We start from the raw sequence: 12,942 nt of genomic DNA, 5'->3' as shown, positions 1-12,942 counted from the left end.
CCAATAAGCCATGCAAGCAACAGTTTTTGTCCTTTGCGATATCAGATGGAGTTCAGTTCCTAGGCCCAAAAAAAGTAGTCATCTGTTAAGATGCCTGCACTTGACGCGAGTTTTAACAAACTCGGCAGCCTCACTATCGATAACTCATTCAGTGTATCATACCGTGTGGACCCCAGATGCTACTGTTGACAATAATTCGAATAGATTAAACTATATTAAAATTTTGACTTACAAATTTATCAACTTTATTTCGTCTTATGTTTCGAGTTTTTGATGTTTTCATCTATATCGGCCTTTTTTCGACATCTAATAGATTATCTCTTCGGTAATCATACCGCCTGTACGGAATTAAGCTCACTACCCTTTTAATTGGCGCTTCGCTTGGAGCATCATTCATCCTCCGCATCATTTTATTCAAATACCAAAACTTGAGGTTTTCAAAAAAAAACAAAACAGCAGTGAAATTTACACACGTGTTTTGGGGATTAAGTCTAATTAGACAACTAACTTGTATGCCTGCCTTTTTTACGTGCTATAATTCACGATCGGAAATCGAAGCTCGATATGTATAAGACGCTAATTTACCGGCTAAAGTATGTGGTCAATGTTGGTTGGAACTGTTCTAACGGAAAAATTATATGGAAAGCCAGCCAGTTTGTGTTTGGAGATACACCTACTTCTCATATGCACAAAAAAACTTTGATGTATTTGAAAGCATTTTTCAATATTAGCAAGTAATGTGTCGACTACATTTTATAAAATCCAGTGTTGTCATATTATTTTCACAGTTTTCAGATAGACAAGTAGCTTAAGCATTTGAAACGAATATTTTTATTATATAATATATAGTATGTAATTATAGTACAGCTCTCTAACAAAATGCTTATTCGTTATATTGAAGTCTGCAAGCGGCTTTACGCTCAGCTGTTCAATATAAACTGTTACATTCATCAAGTTTTACAAACGAAAACCAATTATTTCGGCTTTCTTTTCGTTTGTCGTTTTTGCATCACAAACCAGGTCATTGAGGTTCGCTTGCGTGACTAAACGCGGAGACGTTAATCCTATTTCATTATGCGGTAGTAAAGTATCTGTTAGAGATGGTAATATTAGCAACATACAAGTATCTCTTCAAAACTTCAAAACTTTTTATATTAGTGGTATGTTTTGTTCATGTAAGCTTTACAGAAAAAGGTTTGAAATGGACCATTTTTCGCCTAAACTATTTTGCAATTTGGCATTGATGTTAAGACGAAATTCAGGTTTTGGAGTATAGCATGAGAACAGGAGTGGTGCATACTATGTATGTACCTACATATGTATTTATCATACACGTAGGTAAGTCTTTTAAACCACTAAAGGTACTTAGTTCCTGTATTTAGCCCTAATAGTATGGGAACTCCTTCTGACAGTGTGAAAATGGATGAAATCGAATGATAATCCCGCCCACTCCCCCAACAGTACTGTTAAAAACGATAAAAAGTGTGATAAATCTCAAATACATCCAGATACATTAAATTTTACCCTCGACCGGGAGGTACCTCCCTGGTTTAAGAGGGCTTCCTAGGAACCGGTGTCAAAATTGGACGATGTACGTGGCACACCGCATTTTTAGGTGAAATCACATATCGGAGACTGGTATTTCCCTGGCTTTAATCCTTGCAAGTATAAAAAATTAGGTTACACACGAACTTAGCTCTTCCATACTTGTTAATAATAATAGGATTTTTATACTCTCGCAACAAAGTTGCTAAGGAGAGTATTATAGTTTTGTTCACATAACAGTTGTTTGTAAGTCCTAAAACTAAAAGAGTCAGATATAGGGTTATATATACCAAAGTGATCAGGGTGACGAGTAGAGTTGAAATCCGGATGTCTGCCTATCCGTCCGTCCGTCTGTCCGTGCATGCTGTAACTTGAGTAAAAATTGAGTCATCGAATTTTGGTGATAGTTTATGGTGAACATTATTTATGATATCTGAGCAAACGTGTTGTTGTTCACACTATTTAAAAGTGGTGATTTTGACTTCTTCTTCTTCTTTACCGGCGTAGATACCGGTCACGCGGTTATAGCCGCCATAGAAAGTGAAAAAAGTTCTGCGCGATCAAACAAGATTAAAGATGAGCAACTGGAACTTTCACTCGAAGAAGATTGTTGTGAATCACCAACCATTTCCAAATTTTAAAAGTAGCCGAATACATTCAAAAGCTAAGAAACTGGATATGAATTGAAGCCAAAAGGCATTGAAAAGCGTTTTTGCATGTAAGAAATGCTGCTTGAACGCAAAAAGGAGTCTCGTTTGCATCAGATTGTAACTGACGATAAAAAATCGAACCATTTCGACAACATAAAACGCTAAAGTCATATGTGAAACCTGTTTAACCAACCAAATCAACGGCAAGGCCGAATATCCCTGCCGACAAAATAATGCTCCGTTTTTAGAGGATCAAAAAGGATGGATTATGAACACCTGGTGAAACTAATAATGGGAAACGTTACCGATAACAACTCGTAAAACTGTAGCGAGCGATGGCCCATGCCCGGAATTTTGTGACTAGATACGTGGAAAACAATTTCAATCTTGATAACGCTCGACCTCGTGCTGCAGACCGGTTAGAAACGATTTGGAAAACAGCGGTCAGGAAGTTTTACTCTTTATTCTGGTCCTCACTCACATCCTTAATAAGGTTCACATCAGAACAGGGAATAAAAAATGTATTTGATTCTTTCCACACTTTGCCAGAAACATGAAAAAATATTCCAGCTTCAGGTGAGCAATACTTTATGCACATATATACGAGTATGTACTTGTTTTTTATTAAAGAACGTTAAAATTTTGAAACAAAAAACGCAAAAAGACCTATTAAGTACCAAATATACATATATGTATATATATACGAGTATATGTATATATAATTGAAATTCAGATATATATTGTTTGTAAATCTCCGTTTAAACATGGGATGACATCATTCTCTATGTGAACCCCCTGGAAATGTTCACAATCATTCTTTGAAATAACAGAAAATGCTCGAACAAACAGTATTTATTATCTGGTACCGACCACCGTTGTCAACATGTGCAATGTACAGCAATTAACTAACTGGAAGCAGTTTTCCGAAATTTGAATAACGGTAATTAAATGGACACACCACAAATGATTTTAAGTGTGCATAATTATCTTTAATTAGACTTGCTTTAATGAAAATTAGGTTCCCAACTGCTCGAAGTCAATAAAAAGTGCAACCTATGACTATCGAAATGGAATTTGTTGTAGCTTGATTGTACATATGTAATGGGTATGTACTAGTATGTATTACATTTTGTTGTCTGCAGAATATAAATTTCGTTTTTTGGTTTCCTTTCATGCTTTTATTTCATTTTCAAAGGTATTAACTTGTTTTTTATTTATCATAGAGTTGCCATAGTTCCAGATATTTGCATTTACCAACCACTGTGCACATACTGTTGTCTGAAAGTGCCCTTGAAAAAGTAATTCAACTACCGAAAGTATGAAAAATGAACTTTGCCTTCGCCGAAACTTAGCGGCAGTTAACAACACTTGCGCTCTTTCAAGTGGCAACCGTCTACATAATGACGTATACATGAATGCATATGTATGCGAGTGTGCGTGTGTGTATGAATATGCAATTATATTTAAATTGTAGTACTTAAGCTTACTTTTATTTGCGTTGCTGTACTAAATTTTAATAAAACTGCACGAAAATGCGGAAAGTTAACGCGCAAAGTTCAAAGCTTTTGAAGTTAAAGTTTTTGAATTGTCTACGTTATTATATTTTTTCGTAGTGCGATATGTTTTTAAAGGCTTCAAAGTGTTCTCTAAGTAGAATTGACTTTGAATTGGGGATGGCTTTGACACTTCATTCAAACAAAGGATTTTAATAACCTTGACCAAAAATATAGAACTAACTGCTAGAAATCATTTTGTTACTATTGTAGCGATGGATAACTGATACGTTTGGAGATACGTTGGGCTCATTTAGAATATAATACTAAAAATTCACTTGACTTGTTCTAGCTCTGTGAGCTTAGTTTGTTGCAAAGTGCTTCTGACCTTGGTGAATCTCAGAAGGACTCGTGAACTACTTAGGTTCGGCTCAACAAAATATAACTCTCTCTACACAAAAAAAATCGGCCTGTCAAATTTTCTTCCATTGTATAAGAAGGAAAACATGTACTGGTACCAATTATAGAAGCTGCATAGAAAATTGTGAATTAAAATTATTTAATTTTTCGTTTGACCTGTTCTAGATGAAAGCACTTTCATATTTTTGGTATTAAAATAAATCATCTAAGCTGGACCCAAGACATACTGTTGACATATAAAGGTGTGCTAATGTTACAATCATCAAAGCATAACTGTTATTATCCAAATTGAATTATCGGACTTGAAATCAGTGTGTAACATAACCTACCTGATTGAAGAGGTTTTTCTCAAGATAACTCTGCTAAGCTTATATGTGGAAATACTTATACAAAAGCCTAAAAATAAGGAAGATATTAAAAAAAAACTTTGTCTTCATTTATGTTGCACGGTATTTATAGCTTAAACGGGGTATATAAAGTTTTTCATTAAGAAGAAGCTTCGAAGACCTACTTATGTCTTTCTGTCTGCCTGTTTTTATAAACGAGAACTTGTCCCTCAATTTTTTAGATATCGATCTGACATTTTGTATACGCCCTTTTCTACAAACTGAATGATCGGCATCAAGTTTTTGATGGGAAACTTTTTTATTTGAGAAAATGTCTTCATTATTGTCAAAAGCAACGATATAAAGGTAATATTTGAAGAAATTGTTCAGATCGGACCATTATAGCATATAACTGTCATACAAACTGGCCGATCAAAATCAAGTTCTTCTATGGAAACTTTTGTTCGAAGGCAAAGAAAAACTTTGCAGCTTTGGTAAAAGTTGTAAGAGAATTTGATTAACCCAAAAGCTCTCGTTTATAGTCTCCTTCTGTAAAATTGCGACTCTTGTTAACTTCAGTGTTCAAGGTCACAAGTAATCAAAAGAAAATGTTTCCCCGATTTTCAAGGATAGCTTCTTCCTTTGAAACGACTATCGCTGTCCTGGTAACCTAATACGTTTCAAAAAGATTTTTACTGCAGCAAGGAGAAACAATCAAGAAATAACTTACAGTTAGATTGTAAGGGCAAGCGTAATAACGTTGTAAAGGAAGATTGTACATGTATTAAACCGCCGCTATTAATTGAAGAAGAGAAGTATTTCCAGGAGAGAAATATACTCGTACGCTTTACTATACCTTTCACAAACCTTTGGTACTCAAATATTCAAATCAGCATGACTTTCGAATAAATAATCAAACTCGTACTGTAAGATGTTAGTCTATTTTTATACTCTTGTAACATGTTACTACAAAGCTTAAGGGGTTACATACTATGTTCCTCGAGTAAAAAACTGCCTTTTTTCAACAACTTATTACTCATATAAAAATTAAATATTTTATTAGAATTTTTTATTGTTAGAAAATTACACTATTAACAAAGAAATTCTGAAATTTTGGGGAAAAAATATTTCAAATTTCCGGTAACCCCTCGGAAAAAATATGCGCCTGCGTTGGCAGGATAACTCCTTAAAGGATAATCTAAAGTGAAAAATACGTATTTTAGTTAAAACCTTAACATAGAACTTGGACGAAGGAAAAAAAACTTAAAATGAAAATTTTGAGACATTTTATTTCAAATAGTAATCGAAAAAACAAAACTCTTCGACCTAGTCTTTAAGAATTGTATCATGAAGACCTGTATAAAAATGCATGAAGATCATTTGACTAGTTCTCGCCAACCGAAATAGTCTTGAAAAAAACGCGATAAAGACGGCGCACTTAGCCTAACTAGCCTCAAGCGCACAAGTTCTCAAGGCTGTATCTCCGAAACTCTGATCAACAAGAAAATTTATGAGACTATTCTAAGGGTGTTGTAGAATTTAATAAGACAATAAAAGAATTCGATTTTTTAAAACCCGTAAGCCCATGTAACCCCATAATCCTTGCAAGTTGCAAGAGTATGTATGTAGAGTAACACAGCTAGCTCAAATTTCAATATTTTTAAAATGCTTTTTGATATGAAATTACAATACCCATTACAATGAAATGTAATTCAAGTAAATATTATACATATATGTAAGTATAACGTAAGTAACACACAATATATAGTATGTACCTATATAACGATCTTCATGAATCATAATCACGACAAATCTTCCTTATGATGACAATAGCATGTGTTCTCATATGGTTTATTTAGTTTTTATGTATCAATAAATCTTTATATATTTAGATACATACAGTTATATAAAACGTGCATGTAATAAAATTGATATAAAACTGTATCTGTATATGTAATCAGTAAACAGTTGTCGTCAACTATTTCAACAGTCTGCAGCCGACTCATTTTTCTATCACTTATGTAGTTATATAACCGTTATACATAAATAATGACAGTAAGGAGTAATAAATGTGCCTCATTGGCATTTCAACATCGGCATCTTAAAGCAATACGCTGTCATGCAACATAGAATATGAATATGAATAACTGTTCAATGCATGTCTTGCCAGCCGTACCCCTCCCCCGTCCCGCCTAACGCTTAAGGCAAGTTTTTGCTATTGATTTTTCTGTTGTGTCTGTTGGTCTGCGAATGCTCATATTTTGGGCGCTTTCTTCGGCATACACTTGTCGCTTTTGGTGCGGCGCTTTTTGTTTTAGCATTTTCAAGAATAATTATTTTTTCGTAAAAATTTTCAAAGAAATTGTTACTTGCTTTAGTAGTGTGGGTGTGCTGTGGACAGCAGTGAGTAATGAGGTTGAGAGAGGTTACATACTTATTCTACGTACATACATATGTATATAGTATAAGTAAGCATTGTTACTCATGCAAACAAAAAAATTTTAAAATCAAACAAACTAGACTTTTTAATTTTCAATGTTGGCTTTAAACAAAATATGCTTAAATATTATAACAAGAAATAGTTAATTAGTAATTGGTATCTGCGTAGGTAGATATGTAAATATTTGTGTGACCTTTGCTTGTTGTTTGCCAAATTGAAGCATAAATTTAAGTTAGGTTCCCCAATTGCGCCCATATTTACTTAATATATGTACATACAAATGTGCAAATATCTACATGTTTTTATATACATATGTACATACATTTTTATACATATTTATCGTCACCTAAAGTACAAAATAACGTAACATCACTTTTTATAAGTTTACAGGCGAAGGATAAACCACTCATATTGAAAAAAATATGTGAGTTTTGGTTATAAAATGCTTATATATTGGTTATCATTCACTTATCTTGAAGCAACATTTAAGTTTTGATTGTAAAATGGTTATATATTGGTTATCATTCACTCATATTGAAACAAAATATGAGTTTTGGTTATAAAACGGTTATTTATTTGACAACGACTTTCAATTAATAATATTTTTTTTTGAGGATACGTTGTTTTGCATTTTATGTGATATATGCATATATGTCAGTTTCTACTTATATATACATATGTAAATAGGTAGCTTATCTACTTACTGAATTTTGAATTTATGGCAGTTATGGTTAAAAGCTGTTTTCCCGTTAGCTACCAAGTTGGCGTCCAGCAACCTTTACACTTTTACTTTTATGCCGAAATTTAGTAAATTTCTTAGAAAATTCAAATTTTATCTACAGTAGATGTGTATGAACAGCTTTGATTTATGACGGTCACTAAATTAACGATAATTGCTTTTTAATGATAGGCTTTTTTTGGGTTAAAATAATTTCTTTTGCGATAAATTTTTTTCGATAACTTTTTCGAAAGTTTTTCTATAACCTTTTCAATAATTTTTTCGATAATTTTTTCGATAACTTTTTTTAGATAATTTGTTTTGATAAACTTTTTTTGAAATTTTTTTTCGATACAGTTTTTTTTGATTTTTCAAATTATTATTATTTTATTTTTTCAATTAAATTGAATTTCATTAATTATTTTTTCGTTAGATTCTTTTTTTTGCTACTTCAACTAAGCTACCGTTGTATAATTCTCGTGGCATGCACGCTGTCAATTGGTGTTAGCAATAATCTGTCACTGCAACTGGCCAATATCGTGCACCTAAAATATTACTCCAATGCGGCGATGCGAACACACAATTACAACCAACACCCCGAAATGTACAAAGCTAACTGATTTTGCTGTTTTATGGCCAAACTAACTGTATATGCTATGTGTATGTACAACTCCATGTTCGACACATCTGAGTGGCTCAGTAACAATGTAAATAAACAGCTAAGCTCTTATGTGGTGCTTGGCCAGAAGCGCTCATGCGACATTTCACTCACAGCTGGCGAAAGCTGCGCACAACTTCCTCAACACCAAACAATACGTCAGATAATTACGGCATAAGCATACAACAACAACAAAGCAAACTGCCAAGGTTTGCCGAAAAATGCCAGAATATATACTTATATACATACATACAAATATGAGGTAAACCGAAATAAAAGTTAATTTTTTTCGGTCGCTGATTCATACCTTTACTCGTTTGACTTTGACGGCGCTCGGTTGGCTTCAATGGAAAGCGAAGATAATGAAAATGAGAAAAAAATTGTAATTTACTTTAATGTTTAACGCCGTAGCGGCAAATGACTCAATAGCGGAGCATTAAATGAAGAGCGCACTAGCACTCACACGCCAATTAAGTCAGAGAGAAAGCTTTTCTCCTCACAACACTTTCACTCAATATAGAGTGATTGTGAGCGCAGTCACCAACAACAGGAAAGCGCTGAGTTGTGCGCATGGTATCCTGCAGCAACAACACTCACACAGACGCACTCTCAGAGTGACGTTCCTAACGCTTTGTGATTTATGTATATACCACAATATGTACATATATAAACGAAATATTTGTATATAGCTATATTCACACAAGTTCTTTGTCAGCAATGACGTTGAATGGAGTGCGCTTGCAGCGGCTGTTGGTGTGACGTTGGTCGGGGTCATATCAACAAATGTCACAAAGCTGCGAACCAAATGTTGATTAATGTATGAGTGCGTGCACCTTTAAGCTTATAAAATTATAACTGTATGTAAGTATATCTCTACATTTTAAGTAAGCACTAAAGCGATTTATTTTATTTTTTAAGCACAGTTGCTCACACACACACACCACTCTCTTGCAAGTATTGGAATGCTCATTTCTTCACTTGTATTTTATTTGTTGCTCTTGTTGTAAGCCCTGCTAACACTTGCAGTTAAACATCAAATGCACGCAGCCAAATATATAGAGACATTTCTGTGTACACACGTAGGAATGTCTGGCGGTGGCATATCAACATGGATTGCTCACTTCGGCGTATGCGCAACATTTATTTACATATATGTATGTATATGTGTATGTACCCTTTGTGGGTTCACATTATACCTTCCGTCTTTTGTATTCCAAAATATGTATACGATTTACTTTTAGCATAAAAAACTGTTATGTCAAGACTTTCGAAATAGATATCTCAATCAACGAAAAATAATAATTTATATATTATTACTCTATATATGAGTAAGGCTTTAAGCAAATCAAACTTATCTCAGAAGTTCATTCAAATTCCGGAATAGCCTTCAATGCTCCTGGCGATTGAGGTTGAATGTCTTCAATTGACTCAAAACGGTCTGACCGGAGCGGTCATTTGAGTTTACTGAGTTAGAAGTCTAAAACAGGTAAATACGGTGGTTTCGGTGAAAAGGAAGAAAGAATCAATGCAGTGTGTGAGGGTGAATTATCGTGGGGTAAAAACCAAGAGTTGTCGGCCCATAATTCCGACCTCTCTTTACGAATAAATTTGCGCAAACGACGCATAACATTCAAATAGAATAGAAATAGAATAGTTGACAGTTTGGCTGGAGGTAAGGAATTCGGAATACAACACACCTCAATAATCAAGGAAAAATGTCAATAACCTTGACTTTTGACCTGCTTTGACGTAGTTTTTCTAGCTTTGGCGCACTTTTGCCATTTCTTCACTTGTATTTTATTGATATTCGGCCGATTGATCGTTTGTTTCTGGATCGAAAGCATTGAACCAAGACTCACCGCCAGTAATAATCCGTTTCATGACATTCTGGTAGTCTCAAAGCATTGATTCACAAACGTTAACGCGACAGTGTTTTTCGAACAAATTTAGAGATTTAGGAACCAATCGTGCTTTCACTTTTCTTATGCCCAAATGATCCTCCAAAATTGTTTTCACTTATCCAACGATGCCAGAAAGATCTCTGACTATTAATCGTCGATTCTCAAGTATCAGTTTCTTTATTTTATTATCGTGTGATCATCAGTTGATGTTGATGGCCGTCCTAAACGCGTTTTCGGACCCTCTTTGAATAATTTGTACCAATCAAATACACTTGCTCGCGACAAAGAATTATCACCGAAGACATTCTGAGCGCTTCAGCACCAGAAATTGGATTCCGCACACAAAATTTAATGGAACTTCTTTTTTGAATAATTTCACTTACCGTAAAAATTGCCGAAAGCACTTCATGTAGTTCAGAAAGACAAGCGTATACTAAACACTAATGATGATTTTGATGTGAAAGGCACCTCCAGCACTCGAAGTGTAACCAACCGTTCGCGCGGCTGTCGCACTGGAATCAGCTGTTTATAAATCTGCTGAATGACAGTTCGGAGTATTGTTCACAAGTGTACAAAAGCGTTTTGCCAAAAATGAACGCAAAAGAAGTGATAAGCGATGGAATTCAAACGTAATAGTGTGATTGCTTTATATTTAGCTGGAAAATCACAGCCAGCAATTGTTCGTGAGCTCAAACACCTTAATGTGAATAAAGTTTTGGTTTATCGCACCATCACTCGTTACAATGATACTGGTAGCATCGGAAAACGCCATGGAGGTGGTCATCAAAAGACTGCAACATCGGTGTGAGATAGTTCGGAAAGAGAAAAAGCGACTTAAGCGAAATCCACGACGAAGTGCCAATTAAATGGCTAAAGAACTGAAAATATCCGACCGCAGCATCCGATGCATATCGAAAAATGAGCTCAAGGTCAAGCCTTACAAGTTCCAAAAGGCCCATGATCTCACACCGAAGCAGCAACAAGTAAGACTTGAAAGAGCGAAGCAGTTGCTTCGCTTGGCCGAAAGCGGTCAACTTCCGAACATTGTGTTTTTTGACGAAAAAAATTTTCTAATTGAGCAATTCGTAAACCTTCAAAACGATAGGGTTTACTTGACCGACCGTTCATACGCGAATCTAAGTCATCGGTTGGCCACCAGGAGGTAGCATCCGCCACAAATAATGGTTTGGGCCGCTGTCACCGCAGATGGGCGCTCTCCAATTATTTTCATCGAGCCTGGCGTCAAAGTAAATGCGACATATTATCGGGAAAGTGTTCTGCAGGCTGCTTTGAAGCCGTGGGCAAACAAACATTTCGGTCACAAACCATGGACGTTTCAACAAGACTCAGCACCGTCTCACAAAGCGCGAGTGAATCAAGAATGGCTGAAAAACAACGTTCCGAACTTCATTACGACCACACAATGGCTCTCGAATTCACCAGATGCGAATCCAATGTATTATTCTCTCTGAGCCATTTTGGAGAGCAAGGTCCGAAGTAAAAAATACACCAGTCTCGAGATGCTGAAGAAAGCCATTGCCCGTGAGTGGGCCAAAATACCGGCAAGTCACATTCGGGCAGCTTGCGATTCGGTTTTTGACCGTCTCAAAGCCATAGTTAAAGCAAAAAGTGGTCATATCAAGCAAAATTGAATTGGTCCTGAATTTATGATTATTTTCGCACATTTTGTACTTTAAAATAGTAAATAAAAATAATTTTCCAAACCGAATTTGTGGTTTTTTTAATTGGTCGAGTGCCGAACCCTGTAATAACAGAAAATTTGGCTCACATCAACTGACCTTGAAAGCTTCTAGAGCATGCACATTTGCAGCTGTATATAAAACATAATTGCCTAGTGAAAGACACTGATTTACGCACATGTATACCCATGAACATGCTTACATGCATATGTAGTACAAATATTATGACTTGAATAGTAACAACTCAATTAGCGCAAATGAATAAAAGGCGTAATATTAACTTAGACCATAAACCTCGTTGACTTCTTTGCCATAAATACCACCAATCTCAATAAAATACCCTTCTTACTGCCAATATTAGCAGTTATTCGGAACCCAGTTGCCGTTCCGAAGTCGAAAGTGAGGGTATTCATCTTATTAGTTATCGATTTGATTAATTGCTAATAAATGTATAGAAAATATATGTAATTAGCATAACCTCAACTCTTAGTCACTTTAACTACTTTGGAGGTAAACTTATCTATAAACACCTAAATGGATTCATAAATATGTGTAAACGCTTCTGTGTTTCAATAGATTTGTGTTTATAAGTATGTAAATAATGCATACACAAATCAATAAATCAGCAGAGCTTTTCACACCATTGCGTATGAGCAACTAATTTTCGTAATGCAGTCGGCTGAGGTCACTCATACGCCAAGGCGTGAATGTGTGGGTGCCCAAAAGAGGTACACGCACACACATCCACCAGATTAATATGACAAATTCGAATGTCAAACTTATACAAATGCTTATGTGTGTGGACCGGTATGGTTTAGGAATGATTTGCGAACAAACATATGTACATGCCAATATAAGTAGACACGTGTGTATACGTATTTATTTACATTTTCAGTAATATTTAAATTGAAATTATTTTGATAATAAATAAAGTAAAGTTGATATATTTTATTCAAGTTTTCAGATATTTCAGGAGATATATTAAAGGGAAAAGTCGCACGAAAGCTCTAATTTTCTGTGCATTACTTACTGCATTTAAGGGGTTACATGGGTTTCGTCGGGTAAAAAACTGCATTTTTTTTCAACAATAT

The 12,942-nt window shown here is 35.0% G+C and overlaps 1 protein-coding gene across 3 annotated transcripts in view; it reads right to left on the bottom strand.

Moving 5' to 3' along the window:
• The window catches only part of LOC120766843 (uridine phosphorylase 1-like), a 50,769-nt gene extending 42,179 nt beyond the window's left edge, over positions 1-8,590 (bottom strand). Inside the window, exons 1-2 of one of the 3 annotated variants that reach the window (XM_040092557.1) lie at positions 8,057-8,213; positions 7,579-7,752 (exon numbers count right to left, since the gene is read on the bottom strand). The gene's annotated coding sequence lies outside the window, so the exon portion shown is untranslated. Of the gene's footprint in view, positions 1-7,578; positions 7,847-8,056; positions 8,214-8,557 lie in introns of those variants that run through there. The other 2 variants (XM_040092558.1, XM_040092556.1) reach the window with 2 other exon arrangements.
• Between the last annotated feature and the right edge of the window lie 4,352 nt (positions 8,591-12,942).

The sequence above is a fragment of the Bactrocera tryoni genome, chromosome 1 (assembly GCF_016617805.1).
Source record: "Bactrocera tryoni isolate S06 chromosome 1, CSIRO_BtryS06_freeze2, whole genome shotgun sequence".
NCBI lineage: Eukaryota > Metazoa > Arthropoda > Insecta > Diptera > Tephritidae > Bactrocera > Bactrocera tryoni.
The sequence above is the reverse complement of the archived record's forward strand: the minus strand, read 5'-3'. Positions and strand labels throughout refer to the sequence as shown.